We start from the raw sequence: 10,205 nt of genomic DNA, 5'->3' as shown, positions 1-10,205 counted from the left end.
AATGACGCCTATTAGAGGTAGGGTAGAGGGAATGAGTTTTCTGGCATGATTCCAAGGTCTTGGTTTGGTGACTGAGGATGACAGTACCACTGCTGGCTCAAGGGAGCCAGGAGGAAGAGCAAGGGGAGATAATGAAAGCAGCTCAGTAAATGTTGTGTTTGAGATGTCAGGAGGACATTCAGACAGACACATCAGGCAGATAGACACCCAGGCCTGGGCTTGAGAGAGAGTTGGGTTACCCACAGAAGGGAGGCCTCAGGCAAATAGTGAAGGTTGTTCAGGGAGCAGTCAGAGAGAGGGAGAGGAGCTCTGAGGAGACCTAAGATGCAATGGGAAGCAGTGTGGAAGGCAGAACCTGATGTGTAGAGCTGGATTTGCCCATGACAATCCAGTACAAGAGATGTCATATTATTAATTTTTCTAGACAAATTTAATTCTGGCCCAGGATCCCATTTGAGAGATTGTCAAGAAGCCCTCACCCAGTCACTTTGCATGGCTCCACGTTCCTCTGCTGGGGGAGCAGCACTCTCGAGGTTTACACAGTTTTGCAAACTTCTTTAGTTTCACAATATTGGTGCTAAGCACCTTAGCTGAGAAAGGAAAAATGTGTCAGCAGCCTTCTTTCTTCTTTTTTTTCCTGCCCGTCTCTGTTGTTGCCCATCTTCTTCTGCAGGTATGAGAGGTGGATTTAGAGGGATGCAAATAAAACTTAAGTTCCAGAGCCTGTTCCAAAGACCTGTATTTAATTTATATGCATAATTTTGTATATTTTCCTTAAAAAGGGCCCTAAAATTGTATAATCTTCAGGGCCTCAGAAGGCACAGTTTTTTCCCAGATACTGCATAATGTACACACCAAAGCCCTAGACCTGCTGATAAGGCCATGTGGTCTAGGCCTGGCATCTTGATTGCACTGTGAATGTTACACAATTCCTCTGACGCCATTTTCATCAGAGCTATTTAGAGAGGGGTTCCCAATCTGGGGAAAGGGAGGAAACTTTTTGAGATACTACCTCCCTGAAGAACTATTGCTATTTGTTTATATTCTAAAGCATATAAGGTATATATACTGCTTAATGTATTGCCAGCTGCTGCAACAAACATCTCCCAAATTGTCAGGGGTTGAACCCAACAGTAACTGACTTCTTGCTCACGTGATCCTCAATGCAGTTGCTGCTGGCTGGCAGGCAGGTTTCACAAGTGCGACTCCTTTCATCTGACTCCCCATCCTGAGAGCACAGAGTCCTCTGCATGTAGCCAGAAAGAAGGAAGAGAAAGTGGCCATTTCCTTAAAGTTTCGGTTGTGAGAAACACTCCTCTCTTCCACCCATATTCCACTCTTGAGAAACACACCCTGGACTCACCTATATGCAAGGGGGGCTGGGAAATGAATTCCCTGGCTGGACAACTGATTACCAGTGGTAACTCTATATTATGGGAGGTAAAAATATGAATTGTGGTAGACAGTTAGTTTTCTCAGCTTAAGTGGGGTAAGCTGGTAGTAAGACCACACATTCAGAGCAAATCCCACTTTCTGGTAACACTGGGAAGAGCAAATAAATGTTGCAGAAAATATCTTCTACTTTGTTTGTTTGTTTGTATGGGGCTTTCATTAGCCAAACGAGAGGCGCTCTCCAGAAATGTTACTCTCAGCTCCAGGGATGGTAATTTCTCCCTAACAGTCAGAGCACTTGTAAAGGCTGCTCCAGGCTCTGAATGAAGCACATACCTTTAAACACTGTTTGTCTTTGTTTCAAAAATAGACTGTACCTCAGGCCAATTTGTGGAATTGGAGAAGTTCGACTTCAGGATATCCAGTCTCCACTTGGTACTCAGTTTCAGATGCCCAGGGCCTGCTCACTTTTTAACTCTATCCCTTATCAGACAACCTCCTGCAAGGCAAGGCCTTTACATATTTCATATTTGAATACTTGAAGTGATGGAGTTAGAGCCTGAAAGACAGGGGTAGGTGCCGAAAAAAAGGTTGAACAAAAAGAGAAAGAAAGAGAGAGAGAGAAATTATCATCATTATTGACCTTAAAAACTCATTTGCTGTACTTCTTTTCCATTGCATCTGAAGTCTTCTCTTTCTCATTGTGGAATAAAGGCTCTCTCCTTCCTTAAACAGACTCCAGGCAACAGGAAGCAGGTGGGAGTCTTCTGGTGCAAGGGAGTCTCCTCACCTCCGGATTATCCTTTATCCAATATCCAAATCCTGCCCTGGGGTTAATCCTGTTTTCAACACTTTCCCTTTAGGGGAGGGAGAGCAAGAGCCTTTCCTCCTCCTGTTCCTTCCCCACCTTCATGCTTACCAAGATGATTAAGCTGCTCTGATGCACAAAACAGGGAACCTCAGGCCCAGCCAAAATAGCCCCTAACCAATCAGTGTCGAGAAGTTACCATTATTATCTTTTTTAAAAAAACAATAATGGAAATAACATTTACTCTGCACTGGGTATGTGTATTGGACAGGTTTCTACGGCAATCGTGCCTCAAAACAGACACTGAACATCTCAGGAAATTATGTCAACATTTACTTTTCTCCTTCATGGGTCTGCAGGGTGACTGGACTGCAGCTGGTCTGCGGTGGGCTCACCTGGGCTTGACTGACTAGATTGGATTCCAGGCTGGAGGTTGGGTTCTTGTCAACTTCAGAGGTTTCTTTATTCTGGGACCAGGAGCTACAAGACATGAGCTTCTCCAAGTCCTGGCAGATGGCAGAAGCGGAGGAGCCAAGTCAAACCACGCAAGCCTATTTAGAGCCTCTATTTCACTGACATTCCGCTATCCAAGCAAGTCACATGGCCAACCCCAAAGTCAATGAGGTGTGGCACTTCACAGAGTCATGGATGACAACAGAAGAAGTGGGGACAGTGAGCCTATCCATCACAGGAGAGAGCTTTCACCACAAAAGTAACGTGTGCTAAACACACACACCAGAAATACATACACAGGCACATGCACACAAGCACACAGAACATACATTATCCTACCGATAAAGGACACAATTGGAACACTTTTCTCCTAGTCTCTCACCATCCACCCAGATGCTCAAGCCAAAACCTCAAAGTCATCCTTGCTTCTATCCTCCTCTCGCTCCCAGCACCTAATCCATCATCAAGTTCTATCTCCAAATAAGGCTGGAATCCACTACATTCTGCAATTCCATGGTAACCACCACAGTCCAAACCTACATCATCACCTCAGGCATAGCCAACTGCAATTGTTTCCTAACTGGTCTCCTTCCTCCACACTTGCTCCTGCCCCAGGGACCCACCACAGGATAGACACAACATGTACCCACAACATGGCAGACACAGCATGTACCCACCACACAACAGACATATCATGTACCCACCACACAACTGATAGACTGAACTTTACCATGTTGGGCTCCTACCTATACCCTCCAATGGTCCTTGTAGTTCAAATAACATCCAAATTCCTTACCATACTCCAGAGCAGTGCTTCTCTAACTGTAATGGGATATCAGTCAACTGGGCAGGGATCTTATTAAAATGTAGACTGACTCAGTGAGTCTGGAGTGGGGCCTGAGATTTGGCATTTCCAGCGAGCTTGGTGCTTCTGATTCACTGACCCTAGTGGAACACCCTATCTGACCTGGTCCACCCCTTCCTTTCAACCACAGCCTATAACAGGCCTTCTCTCTATTCTTCTCCCACAGAGAAGTCTACCTGCTCTAAACACTTGGCTTCCTCTGCCTGGATGCTCCCCTCTTAGCTCTACATGTGGCTTACTCCCTCTTGTCGTTCATGTTCAACTCAACCATCACCTCCTCAAACAGGCTATTCCTGAGCTCCCAAGCCCCCAGCCCCATCTTACTTGGGAGTTTCTCAACCTCAGCACTGTTGACAGTGGGGAGCTGTCCTGTACATTGTAGGATGTTTAATAGCATCCCTGGGCTCTCCCCTCTAGATGCCAGTAGCATAACTTCCTCTCCCCATTTTTAGTAATAAAAAATGCCTCCAGATGTTGCCAAATGTTCCCTGGAGGGCCAATCATCTCCAATCCCCAGCTGAGAACCACTGCTCTTTCTCGACCCTTTTATTTCCTTCATACCTCTGGCCTATTATGCTCTGTCATTATCTTGTTTACTTGTTTATCGTCATTCTAGAGCGTGACCTTCTGCGTGCCTTGGTCACCTCTGTGCCCAGCACTTTGAACAGTATCTGACACATAGTAGGTGTTTGGCAAATATTTGTGGAATGGATCAATGAATGAACGTGTTTTTCTTCCAAATGAACTCTTAATGTTTTGTGGTCTGCCTTTTTATACTTAGCAATGTTCTAGGAAGACTTTCATGTCATTTATTTCAGTATATTTTAAACTTTTTAGAATAAAAATTTTCAAACATACAGAGTAGAGAATATAACATAAGGAGTCCCTCATGTGTCCATCCCCAGCTTCCACAACTTTAACATTTTGCCAGATGGAAAGTATTTTATTTCTTCATCCTCACTTCCCCCCGAACCTACACCATATGATTTCATCCATAAAGATAAATCTACAATTGATAAGAATGTTTTTATATAACTGCAATGCCTTTATTATCCTAGTAAAAATTAATCATACTGCAATTTCTTTGAGTCATCTAAAGCTGGCCATATACCAATTTCCCCAATTATCTCAAAAATGTGTTTTTACAATTGGTTTGTTCAAATCAGGGTCCAAACAAGGTTAGATCATTGCCATTTAGTGCATGTCATAGTCAGTGGTGTTCGGGGGATGGGGATGAAAACTAGTTTTATTAACTGCTGTCTATTGGCTTATTCTTTCACAGGCACTGTGCTAGCATTTTATACAGGCGTTATCACATGTAATTCTGAAAACATCACTTTTAAACTGTAAATGATAAACTCATTCTGCTGATAAGACACCGAGGCCCAGAGAAGCTGAGTCACCTGCCCCAGGTCACGGAGAGAGGAACATGTTGCTGAGATTTAAAGACAGAGGTCTTATCCCAAAGTTTCTGCTCCTGACCTTCATGCTGTTCTGAATCTGCACAATAATAGAGAAAACGGTGGACAATTATTCAGGTTATAGATATTATAACACAAATAAACTATGAAGGAAAACATTTTGACTTTATGAATGAAAGTAATGCAGAAACGTGTTATGCCCCCTGCTGACTGTGAGCATGATGCAATGTAACAGTTGTATTTCCACTAGACTGTAAGCTCTATGCTTTTTTTTACTTTTTCTTTTTTATAATTTATTTTTATGGCAGTAACATTGGTTTGTAACATCATATAAGTTTGAGGTGTACATCATTGTATTTCAGTTTCTGTGTGGACTGCATCATGTTCACCACCCAAAGACTAATTACCATCCATCATCATACACCTGTGCCCTATCACCCCTTTCACCCTCCTACCTCCTCCCTTCCTCTCTGGTAACCAGCAATCTGTTCTCTTTATCTATGTGTTTCTTTCTTGTTTTTTTTTAACTCTAAACTTAATTTACAAAAATGATCAAGAGGAGAGTTCAAAAAGGATTTGTTGAGTGAATGTGTGTCATTAGATACATGTCAGATTAATTTATAGGTAAATTTTAGTTGAATCATAAACTGTGAGATTTAGAAAGAATTATAAAACTCGGCTAATTTAGTTGCCCACAAAGCGCAGAAACCCTCTAAACTACATCCTTCAGTGGCAGCCATGAGATTTCTGCTTAAACATTCCCCATATGGGGAACTCACTACCTCACAAAATGGACAAGGCTAATTGTGAGAAAGTTTTTTCTCCCACAGAGCAAAATCTGCCTCTATGTACCTTTCATTTTTGTTTGCAGTTCTCCTCTGTGGAGCAAATCAAAATTAATCCAATCCCTCAAACATTACAGCTCCAAATGTTTCAATTACAGTAATAAACTCTCTCAATTTCTCTTTGCATTGTTCACGTTTACAGAGCACTTGCTAAGGCCTACAATAACTCCTTTGTTCCTCACCAGAACCGTGTGAGGTGGGGGTCGTTGTCCCCATGTCACAGATGGGAGACTGCTCAAAACCCTCCCTGACCACTCCCCCTGCCCTGCCCCTCTTTCTCTCTCTTCATGATTAATTTTTCTCCATAACATTTAGGTCACCACCTGACATGCTATATATGTTACTGATTTATTTTCTGTCATCCTCGCACTAGCATGCCAACTCCCTGAGGGCAGTCTTCTTTTTAAAGTACTTTATTGAGGTCATATTGGCTTACAACATAGTGTAATTTCAGGTGTACACTCTTATATATCAGTTTCTGCATATACTGCATTGTGCTCACCACCAATAGTCTAATTTTTGTCCGTCACCATATACGTGTGCCCTTTTGTTCCTTTCACCCACCTGCCACCCCCTTGCCCTCTGGTAACTACTAGTCTGTTGTCTTTATCCATGTGTCTGCTCATCTTCGACATATGAGTGAAATCATACAGTGTATGTCTTTGTCTGTCTGGCTCATTTCGCTTAACATAATACCTTTAAGGTCCCTCCACGTTGTAGCAAATGGGACGATTTTGTCTTTTTTTAATGGCTGAGTAGTATTCCGTTGTATATATACCACATCTTCTTTATCCACTTACCCATTTATGGGTACTTGGGTTACTTCCACATCTTGGCTGTTGTGAATAATGCTGGAATGAACATAGGGATGCATAGATCTCTTTGTATTGTTGATTTTATGTTCTTTGGATAAATACCCAATAGTGGTATAGCTGGATCATATGGTGTTTCTATTTTCAATTTTTTGAGAAATCTCCATACTGTTTTCCATACTGGCTGCACCAGTTTGCATTCCCACCAGCAGTATATGAGGGTTCCCTTTTCTCCACAGCCTCTCCAACATTTGTTATTCTTTGTCTTCTTAATTATGGCCATTCCGACAGGTGCGAGGTGATATCTCATTGTAGTTTTGATTGTCATTTCCCTAATACTTAGTGATGTTGAACATCTTTTCATGTGCCTGATGGCCATCTGTACATCTTCTCTGGAAAAATGTCTGTTCACATCCTCTGCCCATTGTTTGGCCAGGTTGTTTGGTTTATTGTTGTTAAGTTGTATGAGTTTTTAAAATATTTTGGAAATTAACCCCTTGTTGGATATATGATTTGCAAACATTTTCTTATAGTTGGTGTGTTGTCTTTTCTTTTTGTTCATGGTTTCCTTTGCCTTGCAGAAGCTTTTTAGTCTGATGTAGTCCCATTTGTTTATTTTTTCCTTTTGTTTCCCTTGTCTGAGTAGACCAGGTATTGGAAAAGACTCTGCTCCACCCTGCTGCCTCTGTGTCTGAGCTGTGACATGAGGATTGCACCTTCTGATGTCATTCAGAATTCCCACCGAAATTGATTTAATAACTGCGAAACATAGTAAAGGTCCATTCACCTTGACATTCCCCAAATGTTTCTTTTCACTTCGTCATGTATAAAGTAAACGTATATTTTTTAATCCACAATGTTTCAGGTTGCAAATAAAATAAAATGTGTGTAGGAATCCTTATCCAACTGGGTTGTTATTGCTTGGAGAATATGAAAGAATATCTATAATATGTTGTAAAATGTAAAGTACCTACAAATGTCACCAACTGCTGTCCAGAAAGTTATTTTTTCCCTCAGTAACCTGCCTTCCCCTCCTCTGCTCTTTCCACCTCTGATTCCTCCTTCCAGCCCTCCTACTCACCTCTTTCTCCTCCTTCCCCTTCCTTCCTCTCCTCCTTCCTCTTCCCTTTTCCTCCCACTTGTCCTCCTCCCTCTCCTCCTCCTTCTTCACCTCTCCTCTTCCCTCTCCCTCTCCTTCCCCCTCTGTCCTTTTCCTGCTCCTCCTCCTCCCACTTCTCAGGGGATAATCTTTAGGCTTCTCCGCCCCCTAGTGGCCACTGGGCGTCACTGCGTGCGCTGTGTGCCTGGGAAACAGGGAACCACTTCCCAGCCTATATGGGAGAGGCCTACAAAGAGGGAGCCAAGGGCCATGCACAGACGTAGATTTCCCCCGCAAGGAAGTTATAACAGAATTAGAAGCTCCCCTGAATAAATTTGAATTCTGTAGGCCGCAAACACAGAAGTAAAATTTGTACATTTGGAAGTACACTGAGATTAATTTCAGTCCCCAATGTCCTTTTCTGGCTACTCCTAAGTCAGTGGGCTTTGTCTTAGTCAATTCAGGACTTCATCAATCGATTTTGAGGCTCCCTGTTTCCTCAATTGTATCTCAGTTTGGGGTGAAGAGAAGAGCTCTGTCTTGTCCAGGTTCAGGGAAGAGTCACCAGCTCTGCATTGTCACCTGTCCCCTTGGGCATCTGCTTCCACATCCTCGTGCCCTGGGTTCTCTGCATGGAACTACACACATCCTCACTTCTTTCCTCTGCATCCTGGCGAGGTGTCCTTGGCCTCTGTGCCCCTCAGACATCCACACCCAGCAAGCGAACCAGGAACCTGTGGAGCTTGCCTTCCACCCTGTGGTTCAGCCTCAGTTCCTTCCCCCACAGCTGCGTCCCCCTCCGTTCCTACATCTTAGTTCTAATGTCATCTCAAACCTGTTTTTTTACTGTGATATAGTAAGAACTACATTTTATATCGTGAGTCAGGACACACATTCAAATTTATATATACTGTATGCTCTTATATTTCCATTCTGTTTTATTTGTTCTTTTTTTAAATGTTGGTCACTACTCAATATACGGATTTCACAATCCATTGATGGACCAGGACCTGCAGGTTGAAAAGCATTGTTCTGTGGTTATTGTCTTACAGCATAAACATTATGCCCCAAGTCCTGCATGGCTCTGCTTTTGTTACCCAAAAGACAGTTTTGAGACTCAAAAATTTACTTTCAAATTATAGTTTTTGACATGGGGTTTAAAAAATAATTTTGGGGGCCAGCCCCGTGGCCGAGTGGTTCAGGTCGCAGGATCTGCTTCGGCACCCTGGTGGCTGGGGGTTCACTGGTCTGGATCCTGGGTGTGGAATTACACACTGCTCATCAAGCCATGCTGTGGAGGCGTCCCACGTAGAAGAACTAGAATGACCTACAACTAGGATATATAACTATGGGCTGGGGCTTTGGGGAGTAAAAAAAGAGGAAGATTGAGGGGCTGGCCCCGTGGCCGAGTGGTTAAGTTCGCGTGCTCCACTGCAGGCGGCCCAGTGTTTCGTTAGTTCGAATCCTGGGTGCGGACATGGCACTGCTCATCAGACCACGCTGAGGCAGCGTCCCACATGCCACAACTAGAAGAACCCACAACGAAGAATACACAACTACGTACCGGGGGGCTTTGGGGAGAAAAAGGAAAAAATAAAATCTTTAAAAAAAAAAAAAAAGAGGAAGATTGGTAACAGATGTTAGCTCAGGGCCGTTCTTCCTCACCAAAAGAAGTATACTAAAAAATAATAATTTTGAAACTTAAAAATGCATATTTTTATTCTGTTATTTCTCTTCATATTAATGCTATAAGATTCTTTTGCGCATGAGGCAAAGCAGACAGTTTTCTCATGAAAAACGATAAACACATGGGTTAACATTTCTTAGTATTTTCTTGCCTCCCTCTCCCCCTCATATATATAAAATACTGCAAACCACACATCTATGTCAAATCATTGTATAGATGTGTACTAGATTCCCAGGGCTGCACAAAGTGCCACAAACTGGGTGACTTCAACAACAGAAATTTATCTTCTCACAGTTCTGGAGGCTAGAAGTCTGGGATCAACGTGTCAGTAGGGTTGGTGCTTTCCAATGAGGTTGAGGGAGAATCTGCTCCAGGCCTCCACACTAGCTTTCAGTGGTTTGCTGCAGCCTTTGGCATTTTTTGGCCTGTAGAAGCATCACCCCAATATCTGCCTTTGTTTTCTCATGGCGATCTCCCTGAGAAACTTGTCTTTCTACCTTCTCCCAAGGAGAAAGGAGCTGAGTCAGTCCTGTATTTCCGACTAAATGCAGTCAGAGCTCAGAAATTCCATTTCAGTCGTCTGTTAGAAGGACCTCTCTTGATTTAACTCAAATGTGATACCATCTCCTCTACAAAGTCTCATCTATGAGCTCTTTTATTTAATGATGATGTTACTGCACAAAATGGGGTTCTCCAACAGATGCACATAAATACACCAATTAATTATGGCATCACTTTATGGCAGAGAAATCAGCTTTATTCTGTGAGATCAATCTGCAGGGAGACGGGGGTGTGCACCCTCACATCTCTTACTCTCATTCAG

At 42.9% G+C, this 10,205-nt stretch overlaps 1 long non-coding RNA gene across 1 annotated transcript; it reads right to left on the bottom strand.

The window, feature by feature from the left end:
• Positions 1-414: 414 nt before the first annotated feature.
• On the bottom strand, positions 415-2,733 carry LOC138919412 (uncharacterized). The gene is made up of 4 exons (XR_011429576.1): positions 2,596-2,733; positions 1,770-1,951; positions 1,143-1,246; positions 415-667 (listed from the first exon to the last, which is right to left on the bottom strand). It is a non-coding gene; the product is annotated as an uncharacterized lncRNA (long non-coding RNA).
• Between the last annotated feature and the right edge of the window lie 7,472 nt (positions 2,734-10,205).

The sequence above is a fragment of the Equus caballus genome, chromosome 20, assembly GCF_041296265.1.
Source record: "Equus caballus isolate H_3958 breed thoroughbred chromosome 20, TB-T2T, whole genome shotgun sequence".
Lineage (NCBI taxonomy): Eukaryota > Metazoa > Chordata > Mammalia > Perissodactyla > Equidae > Equus > Equus caballus.
Note: the sequence above shows the minus strand (reverse complement) of the source record. Positions and strands in the feature narration are given on the sequence as shown.